Source organism: Simochromis diagramma, unplaced genomic scaffold (genome assembly GCF_900408965.1).
Source record: "Simochromis diagramma unplaced genomic scaffold, fSimDia1.1 OVJJ01000361.1, whole genome shotgun sequence".
NCBI classification, from domain to species: domain Eukaryota; kingdom Metazoa; phylum Chordata; class Actinopteri; order Cichliformes; family Cichlidae; genus Simochromis; species Simochromis diagramma.
Window position 1 is genome coordinate 9,473,090 of NW_024386860.1, and position 23,133 is coordinate 9,496,222.

General features: G+C 41.5%; 2 long non-coding RNA genes across 2 annotated transcripts; one reads left to right on the forward strand and one right to left on the reverse strand.

Moving 5' to 3' along the window:
• Positions 1-671: 671 nt before the first annotated feature.
• LOC120732648 lies at positions 672-15,406 on the reverse strand. The gene is made up of 3 exons (XR_005695619.1): positions 14,912-15,406; positions 14,615-14,691; positions 672-2,411 (listed from the first exon to the last, which is right to left on the reverse strand). It is a non-coding gene; the product is annotated as an uncharacterized LOC120732648 (long non-coding RNA).
• On the forward strand, positions 14,897-22,730 carry LOC120732649. The gene is made up of 3 exons (XR_005695620.1): positions 14,897-14,999; positions 21,945-22,107; positions 22,650-22,730. It is a non-coding gene; the product is annotated as an uncharacterized LOC120732649 (long non-coding RNA).
• Positions 22,731-23,133: the final 403 nt, after the last annotated feature.

Here is a 23,133-nt window from a genome sequence, read left to right on the forward strand (position 1 = left end):
TCCAGTAAGCCAAACAGTCAGTCTACGACCCCTGCTTAGCACAAACACACACACACAGTATATACTACACTCTGCTCATCCATCTACCAAGCCTTACTCCATTCAGCCACCACCTTGTGCTAGTCAAGCGTGGTTCTGTGAAGCAGGAGGAGCAATGTAAGACACGAAATCTATTACAGTGTCAACATGACACTGCCTCATGGCATCCGTAAATGTGTTGCATGGAAGTGTTGCTTTTTTTTATCAACTAGTTACGGGTTATTTCGACATAGTGTGGCCATCTAAGTGGAAAAAAATATTTAAAAATCTTGAGTTCTTTCGCAAAAGAAATAGCTGAAAAACCTATAAATGAAATAATACATCAATTTTTTTTTAAACAGACAAATTATTACAATTATTATTCTGGGTTTTTTTTTTAATTTACTGTCCACTGGAAGTGTTGGGTAAAATGAGTTACTGTGATCACATTACTATTTTTAGTAACACAATAATTGAACTACACTAGCTATACTAAATCCTAAATAACTAAATACTACATTCAGTAATCAAATTACAATTATATTTTTTTACTTATATTATAACAGTTCAAGAATTATTTACAAAACAGGCAGATAGAACAGAGAAAAAATATATCAATGCTTTTTTCTTTCTTTATCATTAAGCTTGTTGTTGTTTGTCTTTAAGCGGCGATATGGACATTACTTTTGTTTTTATTGCACAAAAATACAAGATCCTACGAACACAACATCAGCACTTTGCAAACTGCACAGACAGGATATATGCAGCATTGGTGGCTGCCGGTATTTTTGAAACTTATAGCAGCTTCAGCAAATTCAGCTCAAGTCATATGGGTAAAGATAAAAAAAATACATACATACATATATACACAATGTTTCAAGGTACAAGGTCAGGGTTACACGAATTAGTAAAAAGCATTCGTTTCCATTGGATCATCTCCAAACTTGAAAACAACATACTAGTTACTGGGTCTTTTTTGAGCCCTTTAAAGCATTATGTTTTCCAATACAACATTATACGACTGCACAATGACACAAACAGTTTAATATACTACATTAGATTTTCCAAATTAACAATGCTGACATCAGTTTAAATGAAAACAATGCAGATTAGAAAACAAAAACAAACAAAAAAAAAAGGCTGACGTCAACACTCACTGCCGCCAGACCGTCAGTTCGTAAAAAATGAACAGAGAACAGGTCATTCATAGGTTGTTAAGGGTTAAAAACTAGAAGGATTACACTTTTTTGAAAACAAGTAAACACTGTAGAAAAGATCAAGATGTCTTGTTGTGGAAATTGTTTGCTGCCGACTTATTTCCACTAGTTATGTTTCCTTAATGATGAACATTATGTAAGTTTGTCTTGATGAGCACATCTCCCGGATGTCACCAATAAATGTATAAAAACAAACAAGATTTTGGATGTACAAGCTTTTCCCCAGGCTTCAGAAATTTGTAAATATAGAAAGCACACTGTTGATCCTAAATCAACTCATCGTAGCTGTCAACATTTATTCTGTTTATGTATCAGATATTACCAAGAAACAGAGTAAATATTCAGAAAGAGGTTCGGACAAAAAACAATGACAGAAGCAAGCACTGCCGACATCTCTATCCATCTTTCCCCGTGTGACGCGTTCTTAAATATTCCAATCGAGAAGTGGGCAGAGACACAACACAACCTCATGAATTCAAATGCTGGATGCCCGGAATGCCAATGGTTTCAGTCTTTCCTGCTGCTACCAATTTATATTTTCCATATGGGTCTTTAAACGGCAAATGGAAGTCAGTCTGTGCCCTTTTATCCCACCCGCCGCCCCCCTGGGGAGAACAACGGTCAAAAGTCAAGGAAATTCTGATTCCTCTGCAGAGCACACCAAGGGCACCTAAACACAAACCAAACAGCTCCCACCATGCCTGAGCGTTGGCAAACTTGTGCTCCCTCCCTCAGAGATCTACTAGTATTCTAAATGGTAATTATTACACACTCACACACATACACGCACAGCGCATGGTCTGCACAGATGAAATGCAAAAGACAAAGAGGAGAAAGGGAGGAGTTCAGGGAGAAACTGAAAAGAAAATGAGGTGTAGTGAAAAAAAAAGGAGGTGAAATATAGCAAACTAGAAAAAAAAGAGAAAAAGTAAGAGGGAAAAAAAGTGGTGGGTATGTAAATGTAGAGTCAGAGAGTTCAGGAGGAGAGAGCGAGTATAATGTGCTGAGCTGACCTGGGGGCCGCGGGGCTGAGTGTCCAGGGGCCGGTGGGGGACGGTGGCCAGATCTCTGCGGTTATCATTATGTTGAGGGGGATCTCTTCTCCATCCTTCCCTCAATCCTCCCTCCTCTTCTATCTCAGACTCCATTTCTCTCCCAGGGCAAAGGTGAGTTGGGCTGGGGAGCAGAGGAAGGTGAAGGGTAACGCAGGGCGAGCTCGGGGTCGGTGGCTGTCGTTAGCAGTGCAGCTTGACCTGCTCACCCATAACTTGAAGTTTTACTCCCAAAGTTTTTTCCATCTTTTTTTTTGTCATGCACGGTCTTGTTCTCTCACTGCTGCCAGACCAAGCTAAGATAAATGAAATGTCCTCCCCTGAATTTTAATAGGTCAAACGTGTCACTGCGGGAACTTGTTGGAAGTAGTTTGCCAAAAAGGTCTCGGACTCAAACGATAGAGATAATCACAGAATTCTTGCGCATGAAAATCATATTTTGTTTTGTGGGCGGGGGGAGTGCATCCATGATAACAGTTTTTTATGAATGTTTTGTGTATAATACATTATAAGTACTTTAATAGGAAACAATACGCAGACGTTTCATGGTCTGTGTTAAAAGAAAGACTGAATGAATTTGAACCTGGCAACATACACAGAAGTAAATCCACATGTACGACTTCAGCTGGGAAAAAAATGCTTCAGACACGTTGTGACTATTCTCCCACAAATTTTGCATTCTCCTGATGTCACTGACAATCAAAAATAGGACAAACCTGTCCCTCATCACTGATTGAGGGCAACTGATACAGAGACAGGAGGAAAAGCTTGGAGAAATTGGCAAAAGTAGTAAACAGCCTGATTGATAAATAGTACTTTTCTACAACATTCACCTATACAAGCACTTTTTCTACGCCTAACTGCTTTCTATCTAAAATTCACGCACATTCATATAAATGCATAGAAGACCAACTTGGGGTTCAGCATCCCAAAGATACTTAGGCATGCAGACTGGAGGCTTAGCCATACAGGGATTGAAACACCAACCCTTTGATTACTGGATGACCTGTTCTACCTTTTTCTTCATAAGTTCTGAATTCGACTGATTAATAAGACCAGATGTTAAAATCCATGAGAGCATAGCACAATATAAAGGCTATGGTTACGTATCACAGTTTCTGCCTTTCATCTGCCTCCTCAGTGGCATCCTCTCAAGGCTTAGGCAGCTATGCTCTCTGGAACGCTTGAGAAATCATATGCAGTCACAGTACTTCATGTAGCACTGACCCAAATGCACTGGCTAGGTCTAGAAAGACCACATGCAGGTCTTTCTTTTCTTTATCACCCGTGTCTTCCAAGCATCTTGGAGAACTGTCTGTCCCTACCTTCGAACTGAGGTGTCAATTAAGTTGCTTTTTTAGCAGGAATACAAAAAGCTTTGAACCTCATTCCAAACTATTGGTTGTTCTCTTCCTCCTTGGGTGTAAGGGCCAAATATGTGAGGGTTTCGTAAAAAAACCCAAAACTCCAGCATCTGTATTTACTCAAGTAAAATGAGATGAAAGGTCTCATAATAGCTAATATAATAGGCACAAGGTTTTATACGTTCAGCATTCCCAATGCTTTTTACCTCCATGTGTCAAATACCTAGTGTCAAATACCAAATACCAGAGTCCATCCCCCTGGTGACCCTGAATTGGATAAGTGGAAGAGAATGGACGGTTTGATGGTTTCACAAGGATACTTTAGACAGGCCTGTAGGGCTAGACCTGTCTTAATTTAGCACCAAATACATATTGACAACTTACCCCCAGGCTAAGTAAAGCTTAAGACTGATGTTACCATGGTAACGATCACTGACACTTGCTTTGATTAGTTACACTCAACCCAAAAAAAGAAAAACAAAAAAGAGGAGCATAGTTCACAATTTGTGTGCAAACCTTCTCATGGAAAGAGAAAAGTGTTTGTAGAGATAGAGACAGAAACCCGTGGAAAATACACAGCAGTGAGCTTGTCACTCGTTTTTGTTTGCCCAACAAACTATCCTGCGCCTGACTAAAGACACCAAACAGGTGCCACGTTCAAGGATGACAATAGCAAGCAAACCTACCTGTTAGATACTGAGATAGCAGCGGTCAGGTGGCAGGTGGCTGGCTACTCTCAACTCTGCGGCTATAAATATTATTCTGTATTTATCTTGTCTTCATTCCCAGTCTTACTGTTTCTTTGCATTTCTTATGATTTGTAATAGCTGCAATAAATGCTGAGCAAGGCCACTGCTGCTGTTAGCCTGTGTATTAAGATACCTGGCATATTAAACATACATACAGACAGCCTTCATTTCAGCTTGTTATTAACAATTTATAACAGCCTAACAAGCACACTGAGGTTCTGTAAAACATGCCAGCAGTGGATTGGAGCAGTTGAAACACTCATTTCATATTTAAGCTTTCTGGACATGCTAGTTCAGTTTATATCCAGCCCCATAATTCCATTATAATATCTTATGAGTGTGTTCATAATGCATTATAGGCCATGACCTTTATACAAAGTCTTAGCCGTGGTTTTTTTATGAATCTTGGCATCTGTTCAAGCACGCCATAAAAAAGAATATACAAACACAGTCCAGCTTTCTCTGTGCATATATAACATGGCATAGCATGCAACAAGACAGGGTCTGTGCAGAGGTGATTAGAAATTCAAACAGTCTAATTTCATCTCTTTTGTAGCGCTGAATGATTCCACAGTGTCTAGATGCTTTTTGTTTGTTTAGCTTTGTTTTTGTTTTTTTTAAAAGGGCAGATGAGCGAAAAAACGAGTTCAAGTAGTAGATGAGAAGGTATAAGGACCCTTACACCTTAGATCTATGAGATCAAACACACACATGCCTGTCTAAAACACATAGCACTTTCCACAGATTAGAAATCATCCCAGTTTACAAAAGCTTTGCTCCACAAAAGGTGTTCTTTTCACAGATACGCAGCCGTCGCCACAAAGAAGAGCCCCGGGCGTTTCATTGTCAAGCTCTTTCTTTTCTTTTCTTTGCCGCCAACAACACTAGCCTCTTTATCAGTGCAATTACAGCACAAACAGACTCATCATTGGCCCAACTGTCCTCTCCTATCACCTTTATTTCCACAAGCAACCTAATTAGTCCTAAAGAGAGAAAAGCCAATAAGCAGAGGAGAGCAGAGAGGCAGAGAGAGAAAAAGCTATCATGTCCATTTGTGTGGGTTCGCAAACACAGTTGTATGTGTTTGTGTGTGTGTATTGGTGTATTTTTCCACTCTGTTTTTCCATTTCTTTTTGTTGTTGTTGTTGTTGTTGTCCTCACTCTTTCTATCTCCTTTTTTTTTTCCACAGAAAGAAAGCCTTCAAAGGAGCGATTGTGCAGAGCGGCTGAAGTGGTCTGTTGGTAAGCGGACAGCAGAGCAACACAACAAACATGGCTAGCACTAATCAGGGCCCCGGCTAATGTAAACAATGTCATTTTTTGCCCTTAATGAGCCAATTTTCCGCAGATATGAGAGGGCTAACAATTGGGGCAGCGCCTTTGATGTGATTCATCTGAAGGTTTGTTTGTGATCGCTTGGCACTTTTTGTTGGAAGCCCTGCACCCAGCTGCTTTCATCTACCCCTGAAAAGAGAGAGCCACGACTCACTTGGGTATAGAGAGAGGGGGGAATAAAAATAATAATTTTCTTTTCTTTTCCCCCCTTCTTTTAAAAGACAACCACCCTCCCCTTTTATTATAAACTAGTCCCAATCAGCTGACCAGCCCCCTCCTCCTTGTCTCCTTTCCCTTTAATACCCCCCCCCTCACACACACAAACACAAAATTTGTGAACATGCATACAAGACTGAAGCAGAAGCAACCATGAGGGATCTGAAAAAAAAAAAGAAAAGGAAAAAAAAAAAAAAAAGGGAACATGGTTCATGCCGGGTGTCTATAGTGATCAAATAGCGAACTCATTAAAAGGCACCCCGGTGTGCGAGCAGTGGACACTGACAGGGCCTTCATTAACATGGTGCTGACAAAAGGTGAGGCAGACCAAAGAGGCAGCCGGCAGGCCAGGTGTGTGTGCCGCGGCGCTTTTCAAGATGGCACCATAGCCAGAGGCGGGCGGGCTGGCAAAGAGCACTCCATCAAATGGCATACTGACCAAGACCAAGCTGGTTCTGGTAAAGGAAAGAAGATATACAGATAAAGAGTTTCCGGTGTGTGCACGGAAAGTTTCGACGTTCACTGCATTCAAGTCAAACTTTTCCTGCATCCAAGCGATGATCCATTTCATCAAGTGAGTCTCTCCACAAAGTTCGCAGTCCGGTGCCGATTATCATAATAAAGTGAACTCTTCAAAGTTCAGTAAAAGGCCATAAGAACACACAAATAACAACAACAAAATAGGAAAGAGGAGCGAGAGAGGGCTATTGATGTAATGAAGGTAGTCAAAGGTAGTATCCACGGGCAATACATCGCCTCATGTCCAGGCCTATTGCAATCAATCACTGGAGCTGAAGTGAAGTCAACTCCAGGCTAGTCAGTCAGCCAGGCCCCCCTTATAACCATGTATACACACATTATATACACACACACACACACACACACACACACACCTCTGCCTGCCTCTCTGGCCATGAGTCAGGGGCCCTCTGGGGCCAACCACACACTCACACACATACACACACTCTGCACCTGCTGGGCCCTGCAGTTACCAGCTGTCAACTCCACGTGCTCTTTGCCGTCTGTTTAGTGTGTGTGTGTGTGTGTGTGTGTGTGTGTGTGTGTGTGTGTGTGTGTGTGTGTGTACAAAGAGTACAGGGTTGCTGCAAAGTTACAAGCATCAGTTGGGCCATGGACAGAGAAGAAGAAATGATGCGGGCCGTTCAAGGACATTTACTTGCTTTCAACAAATGTTTCAACAAAAACCAATTAAATGAGAGCACTTGGCTGCTTTTTCTATAACGAGGGATAGGAGGAAAAATTTCTTAACCCACAAACACACATTAAAGCCAAAAACTGAGACAGTTATGTACTAAGAAAGCTCCCCAAAGAGCAGACACATATTGTGTCAACCTATCTCCTTCTTCACAGTCAGGTCAACCTGAACAGTAAAATGTCAACAACAAAAAATAATAAAGTTTTTATCAACCTCACAACTAATGATTTCTGAGTTCTTTCTAAGTTCTCTTCTGTCTCTCTAGTCGCACAAAAAAAGAAAACTAAAATCATTTTTTAAATATTATTTTCCAACTTAGTTCTTTGCAGTGCTGCAGAAGTCTTGGGAGAAAGCTGTATAAGCTGTTGCAACATGACATAGCAAAAAAAAAAAAAAGTGCAAACTAACCAGTGATGGGTTCATTCTCAGTAGAAAAAGTGTTAACCAGTAAAACTGGGAAAAAAGACCCATTACAGCATTTACCTCTAGGGCATGACCTTAATCCTAAGCTCCCTCCCCATCTCTGCAAGGGACAGAGAGATAGGAAGCTAGGTTACAGCAACAATGAAAAACGTGTCTGTTTTGGGGGGAGAGAAGAAAAAAAATCAATAATGTGTTGTGATGTGAAACTGATTCCCACTGGATCTCGCTGTGTTCTGTACAAGCCTATTCTCTGTGTGGCCCTGAGGTAAGTAGTGTACTTTGTTACAGTGTGTAGCAGTAAGCCTTGGAGACCTGTGCAGCGATTAAGCCGTACTGGAGCACATTAGCTCAGGCCATGTCATGGCAGGCTGAAATGGGTCTGGCATGGAAGGAAAAAGGATGAAGAGAAGGGTACACCAGAGGGAAGTAGATGAAAAAGGGTATCAAAAGGGAATGAAATGAAAGAGGAAAAAAAACAGGGCAGGGAGAGAAGAAAAATGTGACGGGGGCGGATAAGGAACAAAGATAAAAGAAAAAGGAGAGGAAAAAATGTGTTGGAGAAATGACATTTGTTTGACTTCATGTCATGAGGTTTGCACATCATCATACAAGGTTTCATGCCTACACGGATGCATTTCCACCTCCAGAGAAAGAAAAGGCGCATAGCAAACCCGAGACACTTCGTGGTGTCACAGCTGACAGCAAAGAGAAAGAAAGTAGGGATGGCTAGCAGGAGTGATGGAAGGGTGGAGAAGGATGGCGCGAGGAAAAGAGAGACAGGACAGAAGCAGAGAGAGTGACAAATTCCCCGCTGATGACTATTTACAGGCTATTCCCTCTCACCACGGAAACCTGAGGCCTCAACCCCGCTTTCTCATTTTCTCCTCTTTATTTATCCATTTCCTCCCTTCTGTGGTAAATTTGTCACTTTTGCATAAGGCTGCTAGTGTCAGGGTGGAGGAGGGAATGGCAATATGAGCAACCCTAGGTGTGATGGAGAAAGTGGGGATGATAATAGCAGAGGAGCTGATGGCAGCATTTCTTCCCTCAATCTCTGACCATCTTCCTAAATTCCCAACCCCCCTCTCTTGTTCTGTCCCCTCTTTGCCCCTTTCACCCACCTCTCCCTCCATCGCTCCCTCTCCTACACCGACCCTCCTCTCTTTCACGCCTTCCTTTCTCTCTCCTCTGCCTCAGCCCACCACTCCACCTCCCTCGTCTCTCCAGGAGGCAGTTGTCAATCAAGTGCGTCTCCCACAATCCCTCTGGAGCTCATTGTGCCCGCGGTCGCTGGCGGAGGCAGGCGTTGCGAGGCGGCAGAGAGCCGCAGATGGAGGGAGTGCTGTCAATCATTGTCACTAATTATTAATTTCTGTCACTCAGGCCCCCATGGCAGCCACATAGCGGGGGCCTCTCACTCTCTCCGTCTCTCCCTCCTTTCCTTCTCCAGCCTCCTCCTCGCTACTCATTCAGCTAGTTGGTCTGCATCCCTCTGTCCCTCCCATGCTCAGTCCCTCTCTACCTCCCTTGTCCCTCGTTAAAGTCTGTGCCTCTCCTTCGCCTTTGCTTCTTTCATTCAGGTCACTTGATCTTTCCATTTCTCCTTCCTCCCTCTCTCACGCCGCACTACAGACTCTTTCCCCTCTTGTCCCCCTCAACACTCCCAGGGTGAGTTGATTTGGTATGCCAGCCTGGCCACAAAAAGTTCAACCTTTCATTATGTGGTTCACGTGCACTCAGAACTGCCCCTTCTCCTCTCCCATCACCAGGTCAGTCCCCCTGACTCTCTGCTCTCTTTTAATTGTATTCTCCCCTCTCAGACACCCTCCCACCACTTCAACACACAATATCCAGCTCCTCCTCTAATTCATTAAAAATAAAATAAAATTAAAAAAAACATTTAAAAAGACCTGCTTAACACTTTCTTCTATTTTCTCTTTTTTCCCCCTTTTTTTAAAAGCTCAGACTCGGCAGGTCTTTGTTCAGGTTCTGATTTGATTTGGTGAACTTGGTGTTTTCAATTTGCACACCGCCGCTTTCACCTGTGATGTCACAGTGATGGCGGCTAATGAGGGAGGCCTGACCCGCATGTAGCTGCGACTGAGGACGGGGCCAGTCCACTTCGCTAAGGGTTCTGATCTGCTCCTACCCTCACCTCATTACCAGAGGCGGTGGGCTGGGAGGCAAAGAAGACACAGAGAGAGGGAGGGAGTTGGTGATTAGGAGTTTGAGCACACACACCCACAGTCATTCACAAATATTCATGAAAACACTGCATACACACAAGGCCAGATTCTTTATATTCTCATTCCATATATGCACACACATATGCTGCACACACATAAACAACTGCCTTTACAAATAAATACACTAAGATGCATTCTTACTAAACACACACACTTTTTAACCATACAGCCTTTGCACGCACATTCATCCTATAATATGCCCACACAAGCATTTTTTGGCCACAGACATGGATGCATAAACACGCATATAGTGTATCTGCCTAAGACATTAAACATCATGTACATCTGTGTTTCTACACCAAAATAAAAAGCAAAAACATGCACGATATCAACAACACACACATTTTGGCGTACTGAAGGTTTATGTCAATCACTACAAAGTTGTGCTGCGCATCCAAAGTTTGTTCAATACCACACTTCTAGTGCAGACGCCCACATTTTAATGATACCAAATGCGCCGGGCTGTGTGTGGATGAAATCAATATTACATGAAGACATTTAGAATATTTCAATTTGATGGCACGTTGATAAATAAACTCAGCTTTTTGGGTTTGAATCCAAAAATGGGAGTGTGCATATGTGAGAATTTCTCTTAATGTAGGTTAGATCAAGCAGGAATACGGGTAATTTAATCAACTTAAAGCTACATGTGGGGAAATGAACACTCCACACAGAATATGGACCTCATCTCCTCCTGGATTACTATTCTCAACAGACCTGTGCTACTCTAATGAGGGGCAGAGGAAGAGGCCAGGTGGACACCACTGATCCTTCACCTCCCTTCCTATCTATACCTACTGAAACCATCCACCAACCCTGCTGCTCCTCTGCTCCCACAAGCCCCCGCGTGCCCTCCAGTCCTGCTCTGCATACAGCCATTAGCACCCCTCTACCCCTAACCTTCTGCTTCTCTGCACCCACCACTCCCTCCACCTGCCCCTCCACTCTCTCTCTCTCTCTCTCTCATTCTTTCTCTTTAGTGTCTGCCTCCATCCTTTCCTCCGTCTCCTCTCTCTGCTGTCACTCCGTTTTCCTGGGCACCTGTCACTTTTCCCTTTCACTTTTCCCCTGTATCCCAACCTCTGTTGTTTTTTTTCCTTTCTCTTCCTCCATCTTCTCTTTCTCATCTCCTCTTAGCTGTCACTGTCTTTCTCTCCTTATCTGATTGTCTCTTCACTCCTTCCATCTATACATCCTTCTTACTCTCTCTCTGTCACCACCTCCTCCCCAACCACCTCCCTCGTGTCTGTGTTTTTGTGTGTGTGCGTGTCAGCATTCAGCACCTCAGTGGAGACAGGGTTTATTGGGGTAATGCATTTATCACTGCTGCAAGCCAGGGCCTCACCTCCTCCTTTGAGCCAGTGAGTAATGAAAATAGGATCACTTCTGACAACACTCTGCAACACACACTCGGACTCACACAGATGCACTCTTACGCACACACACACACACACAAAAACACATATTCGTGAATGTTCCTCAAAAACGCTTGCATTTAAACATCAACATCGATGAAACGCAAACTTCCAAGGAACCGAGGAGATTCTTGTGCTCATAAACTCAGAAACGCTTGCCAGCTCTCCAAATCAGCTCTCCTGTCACAAAAAATGCCTTCTAGTATTTTTTTTAATAATAACTAGATGTAATTACTAGTTCTTATGCTTTCTTTTAGACAAAGTAGTTAGTTAACCCAATACTGTAAGCAATAATTATTAAATAACTGCTTATTTAATTACACAGAAATGAGAAAATTTGTTCTGTGATAAACCAAATTTACATTATCTTGACGTTAACATTGATTACATAAACAATTACACAAATTCCTGAGAGGCAAAATGAAAAGTAATCTATCAAAAAAAAAAATCTATTGATGTAGCTGACCTAAAACTGATATTAGAAAAGTGCTAAACACTTCAGCATTTAAGTGATATCAACATCTTTCAGCGAGGCTTGAAGCATCTAAAATCATATTCAAATTTTAGCTGGGAAAAAAAGAGCAAAACAAAAGAATTTTGCTCAGTGCAGGTGGGAAAGATATTATCTTAGTAAATAACTACAGGCTACAACATTATTAGCCCCATATCACAAACTTTGCAGCGGCTGAGCAAAAATGTAGAGATGCCGCTGCAGTTTTTAATATCGCACAGTTTGGACACTAACAACTTAAACTCTGCACATGATAAACTTGAAGAGCTGTTCAATAATTTCCTGATAGAATACTTAAAAGAGCAATTTAAATAATAAGTGAAATTTACTAAGTGTACCTAAATGTTGGCCATCGAATCAAAACCTTAGTGTCTACAGACATAACATTATGGCAGCTTGGGTGTTTAGCAGGATTCGCAGACCTGCAGCCATATATGCTTTGACTGAAATTCACAAATATTGCAAGACCACCTCCAAATGAGTATCTATGGATGTGACAAGTCTGTTAGGGAATCTGGTGTCTAATACCTATAATATGCACTCATCTGAAAACTAGAAATATCCTGCACAAATGGACTATACAAAAGCATCAATTATGTATATTTTTTGCAGGCAAGTTTGATGTATATCTCAGTAATCTGTGTCTACACAATTGTTAGGGTACCAAAATAACCAAAATCTAAGTGAATTTCAGCCCATGAAAATATATGCAACTGCCAAATTCTGTCAAACAATCACAACCACCAACAATGACAATGTTGCAACTTAAAAAAAAATACTCCACTGCATATATAATTTCTACTACATTATGAACTTGGAAGACGACAAAACTTTCTTCCAAATTCATTTTGCTGCATTATAACACCGCTGGACTCACTTGCCACAGTTCTGAACTAACATCTTTTATCATGTGGAATCGAAAGGCAACATGTCTGACTATTTCAGCCGTGGTTTCCTAGGGAGAAAGAAATCAGGTAAGGATCAAGTGTTAATGGCCAGGGGTGCCTGTCTAATCCCATTTGGTCTGGCAGTGTCGGGGAGGTGGGGGAGGTCTTCACCAGTTTAAAACGATACCATCACCACAGGTATTCGAGCCGGGCTCAGATTGGCCTTGACAGAACAAAACATCGCCGCAGCAAATGACTCAAGCACCTCCCATTACATCAAACTCGAGAGGACAAGGTCAGATCGGCAGCGACATAAAGTTTAAGCTTAGAAAACAAACTTCTCTTCAAACTGCACTTTCTTAAACGCAGCGTATCGTGGCGAGGGAGATTGCTGCTAATACACCAAGTAGTGCGTGGAGAGCCTAAGTCAAAGGACTGCTGACTAATGTGCCGAAATGGTCGGGAATACTCTGTGGTATTGCAGATGGCAGAGGTATTTGTTATTCATATGGCCCTCAAGGTGCATCCACAAGGTTTGCGTGAAAGTGTGAGTCTCGCACGTGCACGTGTGCATGTCTATGTGCGTACGCTTTTGTGCGTGCAAGTGTGTGTGTCTTGTGCAGAATCCGCAGTGCTGAGGATGCCATTAATGCTTGCTGCTGATCGCCCTCCCACATTTAAATAACAATAGTGCAGTCAGAGAAAGCATCGGTGTGAATCCAACCCACAAAACACCCAGGAGCTGCAGGCCCCACTCCTGCTGTGTGCGCAGTGTGTATGTGTGTGTGCGCACTTTGTGTGTGTGAGTTTAGGTGCTCTTGCTTGTGCTCAACCCACCACATATATGTGAGTCTGAGAAAAGACAGTAAGGCAGAAAAGGGGAGAGAGAAAGACAGGGAGGAAGAGAGGAAGGCAGGCTGCAGCAGAGTCTAAAATACACAGCCACTGTGTTGTGCAGATGGGTTATGTGATGAGAAACTGCAAGTCCACAGAGATTTCCTATTAGCATATACTGGTGACCCTGGATCCCTCAGTGGAAGAGCTGCTTGTCTTTTAAAATGAGTCTGGCTCAGATGGACTGAGTGCTGACTGAAGGTTTTCCATCTTATTTTTGCCTCAGAAATAATAAACAGTTCAGGTGTCCTCTCACTGCAAACTCCACTCAGGCACTATGCAAGGCACGCCAAGTGACAGCAGACACTAAATTAACCAAATTAAAGACATTTTGAACGCCACTGAACATGCCAACATTCAAGCAGTGATCTTGCATGATAGCGCAAAAAAATGGGATAGCACATTAAAAAAATCAAAGTAAGTCAATACTGTCCAATATTCCCCTGTATGCTGTTTTGTGTTAAGTTCCAACAGGTTTGTGGATCGAATTTCCAAATATGAAAGAATTGAGGAAATCCTTCAAGACTTTCTGCTACTGGGCAAATTATTATTTTAAACATGGGTACTGATCTAAAATTTCACAGCTGGCGCAGCTCTACTAGAAGATATTATCAAATTCAAAACAAAATTTATTTTTGTTTTGCTTGTTTTCTGCTGTTTTAGTCCAGTTTGGTTTTTCAGTGACTTCAGAAAAGATTGGGGGAAATTTTCTTTGGTAACTTCTGTCTCTTTTAGATTGCAGAAATTGTTTTGCATTTTACTGTGATAGGAAATTAAAAAATAGGAAATAAGACATCTTTTGGTAAATTAGACCCTTAGACCAAAGCAGCTAGCCTGAATCAGCCATATTAGTTAGTAAGTTACTGTTAGATGTATCTCTTTGACAAAAAGATACAATTAATAGCATCCGAACTACCCAATCAGTGTTTTATTTAACTATCCTGTAGTTACTGTAATCATTATTGGATTAATTATCAGTTTATTTCCTACAATTATATCAAAAAACTAACAATTAACCCAACAAACATTGTACTAACGGGAATTAGTTGAACGTCACTACAGAGTACTTACCAAAACGCACCATGTAGTCTATTTAAAGTTGAATTTAGCCTTGTTCGTCTTTCAATACTGGTGATGACAGCATCCACCTGAGAAATACACAGTAATCCCGTCGGTATTGCTGGTTGGAGCCACAGAGTCCACTCTCCACCCTCAGAGCTAAACTTTACTCCAGTCTGTGGTTCTCATTTATTTACATCGTAGTCTGACTGTTGGTTTGCTAGCTTACACACACTGATATTAAACTAGCTTATTGTGCTAACATTTTAGTAAAGTTAGCTCAGGCAGCCGTCGAGCATGCGCACTCACCAGATGTCAACTTCATTTTTCAGCTACCGGTAGCTTCGAATTCATCACGTCTGTTTTCCGGTTCAAGTGAGAAACAGGTGTAGAACAGGTAAGTCTTTAAACTCACTATTGCTACATAAGACCACCTGCATCCAGTATGCCGTCACTCCACTCTCTACACTCCTTTTTTCTATGTGCCCTTCATGTTTGTTGTTGTCCAGTTTCAATTGAATTTAATTCATATAGCCTCAAGGCACTTTATATTGTAAGGTAAAGGTACAATAATATAAAGAAAACAGAGAAAACCGCAGGAAGGAAAAACTCCATTTTAGCAGGAAGGAAACCCTGGCAGAACCAGGCTCAGGGACAGGCGGTCATCTGCCAGACCAGTTGGGGGTGACCTGTAGAAAAGAGACGGAAATGGATAATAACAAATAATTAAATGCAGAGTGGTTTGGCATTCAAATGTGACATTAATAATCGTATTCCAATATTGAGCGATACATTATGTGTAAGTTAACTTTTTTTTATTGCGCTATAGAACATTTTATTTATTTATTTATTTATTTTTTAAGCAAAAAATTAAAAAAAACTATTTATATTTACCAGGCATTAGTCTTATGGGCCTGTATTTTTTTAATTATTTCTAATGCTTTAAGTGACGAAAGTAATTATTTAATTATAATAATAATTACCTCTTGGAAACTTGAATTATGAATTATTTTTTGTTGTTACTTTTCATGTTTGAATTTCCTTCATCTTGCTTCTTTCAGTTATATAAATGCGTTCACCCTTTAAGCATATAGATCCTATTGACACCATGTGTGAAATATATTAAAAAGAATTCCCCTTCAGTAGGCATCTTACATAGCAATATTGTCATCTTTTAAAGATAAAATTCCCTAAAAGTAGTTTTCAACATGTTACAGTAAGCAAGAATATGTCGGTGTGACTATATATAACTTGTGAATACATTTTCAAGGTTTCGAAATGTGTAAATGTGTTGTTTAAACATTATTTCCAAACTTTAGATAACCATCAGTGCACCGTAACCCTGCACACATACATCCCTCATATACTTTATATAAGGCTGACTCATTGTTTGTACTTTGTGTGGACCTGAGTGCACGTGATAAAGTGGAAAACCAGCATGCTGCAAACTCCAGTGTCTCACCTCTCTATTACGCTTCGTGAAAATGTTTGCTGTCACAGAACACCCCCTCACAAATAAAAATGCACACACTGACATGTGCTGCATGCACAATGTGTATTTTTAGCACATGTACACACCCTGACTGATCCCACTTCGATTTTTACAAGTAAAAGTTGCATGACTGTGGAATAAAAAAAAGCAACAAAAAAAAAAACAGCAATTGACATAAATAAAGCGCTGAGATTCTCAGATGTTCCTTTGAAGGCACTCAGCAAATAAATTAAGAATACTTATAAACTTCTCTCCCCATGCATCCTCTTTCCCCCCTCCACATCTTTTGATGTGCCACAAATTGATGCCTAACAGTCACAAGAGCACAGAACACATGACAAGAAGAGGAAAGAAGTAAAGAAAAGGGGAGGCGGAGAGAGAGGGGGGGAAGCAAAGCAAAAGTGGGATGCCGCGGGTGTACATAAGTTGAGAGGTTTGGGAGAAGAAAAAACAAAAAAAAAAAAGACAAGAGACAAAAAGAGTGAGAGGCTGAGTCTAATAAGAACCAAGAGACAGCGTGCCGATGTCTTGTGGTGCCATTTGAATACAGGGCAGCAGCAGCTGGAGTCTGTGTCGAACAGCTCTGCACTTCACACAGCATCACCATCAGGAGAGGATAGCACTGGTACTACTCTGCTGGAGTCTTATACTGCTTCACACACTCCCACAGACCAGCCTCTGTGTGTGTGTGTGTGTGTGTGTGTGTGAATGTGGGAATGACTGGAGCTCCATGGTTCTCATTACTCAGCCACTGTAATGTGCTCGCCTTTCTAGCTTACCATATTGGGGCTGGTGTTCCCACTGCTGGCTTACAGAAAAGGAAAGGACCAACCTCACCTCTGTTCTGAATGCATTAGCACACATCACATTTTCAATCTGGACCTCAGCACAGGTTCCCCGCGAGTCTACTGAATAGTAAGAAAGTATATGCATGTAAGTGCGTGTGTGTGTGTGTGTGCAAGAGAGTTTAAAAATACCCATACTCCTGCTCTGTGCTGATAAGTTGTGTTATGAGAAACTGCCAGGGCAGACAGCGGGGTCATTAGCATGACTCCCAGATTGAGTGGTAGAGGGAAAGGAAACAGGGAAGGGAAGAAGGAAGGAGGGACGAAAGTCAGAAACTACACCCAAGTTTCCAAAGTTTTCTGGGAGGGAAACGAGTGAGCACCCAGTCAAGAGTGTGCACAGTGTCCAAAGACAAACATAACCCTGCGACCCCTGCTCTCTCAGCCATCTACAGTCTGATCATCTGGCTGCTTTGATCATCTGCCACCTCCAAAGTCCATCTATTCATAAATGGAAGCACTATTTTTATTTTAGTATCCATGCCCATTGCCTTTCTTATAAGTCCCATAACTTTCTGCACCAAAGTTCCTTGAAACTCTGAAAAAGGCATTTTCAATGACTTTATGCTTCTTCTCCAATATAGTTCCGAGCAAGGCATTCTTTTTTTTTTTTTCCTTCACTGCATTTATTAGGTTTTTCTATTTGGACCCAAGTGCTGATTTCATTCAACTTTCTTTTCTTATTAATATCCTGAAACTCTAACACAGTCCTATTTTGTGCCCCACCCTAACATTAATAACATATAGTAAAAGCAGCATTGTAAAACTTCAAGAACAATTTGCAACTCTTTTGGGATGCACAGAAAACTCATGCACCCAAAGGGAAATCGTTTAATGTGTTGAATTCTTGCTGTTTAATTTGCAGGTCTTAAAAAAATGAATACAGATTAGTGCAGGAAGCCCTTTTTGCTCCACATTAATCATCGCAGGCTGTCTCCGATTTAACTTCTGACCTAACTTGTAGTTTTGGGATTGCTTGACTATATTAACAGTATATAAAGCAGTTAGACACGGTTGTGAGACGAAAACACTACTTGATGCTTCAGTAAAAATCAATAATGCGATATGTAATAATATGCCAGACAAAGGGGGAGTTTTCTGCATCATTACTCTTGATTTTTTTCTGTACTTCTCCCTAAGATCTGAATATACATTTTATTGGTTTATTTAAAGACCTTCTTTTTATGACTGGTGTTCAGTGGTCCCACATTCAACTACGTGAGTTTTATTGAGTTAGTTTAAGCTTTTAAAGTACTGTGTATGAGTTGTGTTTAGATTTGTTTTTGCCCCAGTCAATAACACACTTAAATATGACCTTAGGATCTTTGTTTTCTTATGTTCTGTTGCATTAAAAGCTCCCAACTCTCTTTACTCAAGCCCACTCCATCACTTTTAAACGCACTTCAGTGCAGGCATTCTCAGAGGCCTTTTTGACAGCTATAACAACGCTAGTCTTTTGCCTTGTGCCGTTCAGCGCCGAGGAGCCTTTGTAATGTCTTGGCAGTAGCCGCTTCGGTATTCTTCTTGCTCTTGTTATTCCATTTAGGGGCAACAAATCACGAAAAGCAAACCTGTGGTTGTATAAGTCATGCTGGGACCGTAAAGGGAAAACATAAAAATAAATAGACGGGCATTAATGGAACGGCTAATAAAGTCAGTTTGTGTGAGAGTGTTGTGAAGGATTTACTGCTGACACACTGGTTAATGCACGAGCAGGTTTTCCCTCAAATGTTATTTTTAGAAAAGGTCTAGGGTCTTTTGGAATCTTGTCACTTGTTAACCCCTTGTATTCTCAAGAATTAATAAAGTCCTATAAAAATGATTTTTTTCCATTTGTTACCGGTGGATTGATATGAAAGGATGCATAAATCTCAGGATTTATGCATCCTTTTTTAACTAAAACAGGCTACATCAAACAAACATCTTGAGATAAACTGTTACAAAACACAACCTGTGGCTGATACATTTTTTTTTGTTTAGTTTGAAGAGCAAAACAGTTATGATAAGGTCAGCAAATCTGACCTAAAACCTCATCATGTAAACTAGGGACTTTGTATTAATTATATGTCACAAAATGAATACACCACACCTCAAATGGCAAAACATTATGTCAAAGGTGTTGGCCAAAATGACAAAATAAAGTTATGTTAAGTAATTAGAAAGCACTTTAGGCACAAACATAACGCTGTGTCCTGGTCATAGCTTTCCTGCAGGTCTTCACCTGGACCCCCTTTTTCTGTTTTGAATTTTAAAATAATGCCTTCACGAGTCAAGGCTGGCTTGAATATATGAAAAATTTCTCAAGCAATAGATGGAAAAAAATATCTGATTTTTTCCAATATTCTCTTGAATCTGAGATATTCAGCCTCTGCTGATTTCATTGGTCAGCTTTTTGCCTTCAGAATCATTGCAGCCACACAAATTCCTTCTTACACAGGGATGAGATGCTACAAGTCTGTAAAATGTATTCAGATATTGTATTTTAAAGTTACTGTTCTATTAAAGCGGACAGCTTCTACATAGCGAACGACAACAAAAAATATTACCGCTCAATCTATCATGTGAGAGTGCATTCAAAGTATGTCACGGACCTGTTTCAAACACTTTTAAAATCACTGCTTACCCTCTCACACCAAACATGGTTACAACGGCAAGACAAAACCTCGTTGCAACGTCACAACTGTCTGGCTTCTCCTCTAACACTAATGAGCAAGTGAAAGAGTGGGAGAGTACCCTGATTAGTCTGGCAGCATCAGTGTCAGACACTCTGCGGGGTGCCCACATCTCAGTGTGTGTTTGTGTGTGTGTGTTTTTTTGTGTGTGTATTATGTTTATATTCCCGCATTTGTATGGCTGCCAGTCTCTGCTCTCCTTTCCGTGCCATCCCTCCCTGTCTCACTTTCTTTTCTCTCGTTCTCTAAGCTCCAAGAACTCTGATCCTTGCATTCGCTCAGTCTGGCAAATGACTGCAGGGGCTGACAATCCACTGTCAGCATGCACCGCCACAGTCAATAACGCTGTCCCATGTCACTGCACTACACTGGCTAAAGCTCACATTTCTTATCCCTCCCAAAAACTGCTGCTTAACAGCCCTTCTCTGCCTTTGCCAATCCTGCTAAAAGCATCACCACAGCCAGCTAATATCCCCCACCCCTCGAAAACCCCACCCTGACACGTTTTTGGTTGTCCAAATGACCAGAACATCCTTGGTTGAAGTGAACGCTGCATAATTTAAGTCCAAGAGTAGCACCCAGAGAAATATGAAACCAAATGTGGTGTGCTTTCCACGATGCCCCTGAATTCTAAGCAAGTGATGGGTGACTGATCCAGCTGTCTTTCTGTAACAAGATGAGGTCATGTAGGCTATACTCAAATACACACGTGAATTGCATACGCGCATGCACGCATGCATGCAAGGGGTGCAGCGGAGCTCAGAGTGTTACCAAGAAATTGTAGTCTCCATGATAATCCACTTCTCCTCCATCGTGTTCTATTAACTTCACAGTGCACGCAGGCGCGCGCGCACACACACACGCCCCCTTCTCTCGGCCCACACGCTCGCTCACAAATGTCTGCAAGTGTCAGGACCCGTGTTGTCCAGCTCCATTGTATCTGCATGAGGCTGAGATAATGGCATCTGTCGCTGTTCCTTTTGTCAGCGCTGTCCCTGGCCCCGTGCTCACTGCTGGTCCCCATTAGCTGGCTGCTGGCCCGCTGGCCCCTTCGCTCCACGCTCTGCTAGCTGACCAGAAAATGCAGGAGACGCCTGTCCCTTCCTCTATCTCCCACTGTCGTTATCCTTTTCCCCTCTCCTCATACCGCTTCTCCCATTGCTGCACATTAAGGGTAGTAGAGCAGTTTGCTGTACTGGTTAGCTTCTCAAAAAAAAAAAGCAGTGAACACCTTATGACAGGTCTGTTTTGCTTTAATGATATGTTGCAACAGAAACCTCAAACTAGGTTTTCTGTTTGTGTGTCGGCTGTGGGAAAATCAGGTGATGTTTTTGGCTTGGATGGGTTTTTATTGGATACCAAAATATCCCCATGAAAGCTGTATTTCCTTACTTAAGCTTTGTTCACCTGACTGATTTTTTAACCTAGGTACCAGAGAGATAACAAATAAAGCCTCCAAAATGAAGGAGGATAGTTAATGAGTAAGCAAAGAAGCTGGACCAAGGTAGTGACTTACTGACTCAATTACTGTCCAAATAATGCCTTTATTACTTTTCTGTTATGATTGGCAATCTGTTATCCAATTACCCCAATTCATTTATTACAAAGACACACAAATCTCTTAAGTTAGCCATCTTTTGAAAAGAAGAAAGGTAGAAACAAAGAACTTTTGAACACCCTTTATCCTGTTACACGACTAGGCATCTGGTTTTTGTGATTTAAAAGATGCCTTGTGCATATTTTGGAGCAGTTCATATTTGTATTACACGTTATTAGGAACTCCAGTTTTGACTATAAGCAAAGCCGAACTGCTATGATCGTGCTACTAACTGCCTTGCTTACAGTTTTTGATGTCAGATCATCTCAGCACCAGCTTGCCTTGTCTATGCTGGATAATTGCTCTCACTGGAGCTCCCATGTAGCCTGTATTACATCTGTCACCTATCTGAGACGTCTTACTTAGCCACATCATTTTTCCCTCATCTCTCATAAGCATGGTTAATAAAATGTAAAGATGGGAGATAGCACACCGCTGACTGAGTTTTATTAAGAACGTAATAGCAATATCGTCGTCGTAATGATACTAAGAGATCTGAGATGATGGGCGGACCGGCGTGCGGAAGTGGGCATGACATCACAGGCAAAAGTATGTTCTGCTCGCTTTATTTCATTATTAGTTAAGCTTACTTATTAGGGACAGGGGAAGGAGGAGTGTTGCCTTTGATAAAGCAAGGCAATTTCAAGACCTGCTGCAGCGCTAAATTACAGTTGTACATCATGCGGCTCGCTCTCTGCTGCTTCCTCAACTTCCCCACAGTCTCCTTTTTCTCCAGCTCTCTCTGACTGGAAGGTCTCCGCGTGTGATGTTGATCTCCATGTTGCCTGCACCACGGAGCAGAAAGACCGGCCAAAGAGCGAGAGACGGCAGCTGAAACAGCAGACAACAGCCCCATCTACAGATTCTTTTCAGTCACTGTGATACAGAGTGGACACGAGGTGACCCAGGTGTTCCAGTAAACAGTAGCTCGTGGATATTATTTTACCAATATCTTGATTGCATGTAGTTTACTTCAGTCACTTTAAATTCAGCCTGGGTAAATGAAGAGAGGTTTTTTTGGGGGGGGGGGGGGGGGGGTTTCCAGCAAACTGACAATAAATACACCTGCAAGATGCTCGGGATGAAGTGTAAACATCCAGGTTTTGCATTATTAGAAGCACGCTTTGTTTTTGCTGCTACAGTACAAGTGCAATAGCTGCTTTTTAAGCTGTCTGCAGGCATGAGACACGTTAACCACCAGACAATTTTTGTTCCCTCAAGTGCTTTTTCTGTATTCAGATTTTGTTGCCGCCTCAGTTTATTTGCTACTATTTTTGTCTCAGTGTACTTCGCGTCAGCGTATACAGAATTAAATACCTTTTAATTTCTCGAGCTACGCTGGCATATAAAAGATGCTCATATTTAGATAAATTAGATACATTTTGACTGTTGAACTTACTTATGTGTTATACTTATGTGTGCATCTGTTCTTGTATTTCAGCTGGTGTGACACTTGAATTTCCCTGCATGGAATCAAAAATGTTTGATATTCATATTGGAATTAAAGGACAACTAAAAATGACTCGGTTTATTCTTTTAGAGTGTCTTCATTTAAGTATATCATGGGCTCTTCATCTCACCGCAAGGTCTTCCAGGAATAGTTATGACTCCAAATGACCTTCAAAACATCATAAGCATGACCTCTCTACTTCTTCAAATGTGAAGTGACATGCAGATCAACAAACCATCCGGCTGACAGGCCTAACCTATCTGCCATTAGTCCGTCAAGGTATCACACTTTGCTTTAATTCACCATCTTTCACAGTGTCACACTTTATATTCCTTGGCATGGGTAGGCTACATGTGGATGCATAATTTATCTCAAATTAGCGCCTATTTGAGTAAGCATCAAAGCAAGGCGGCTAAGGTTGGAGGAGAGCTTAAGGAACCGCAGGGAAACCATCGGCAGGATTAATGCGGGAGAT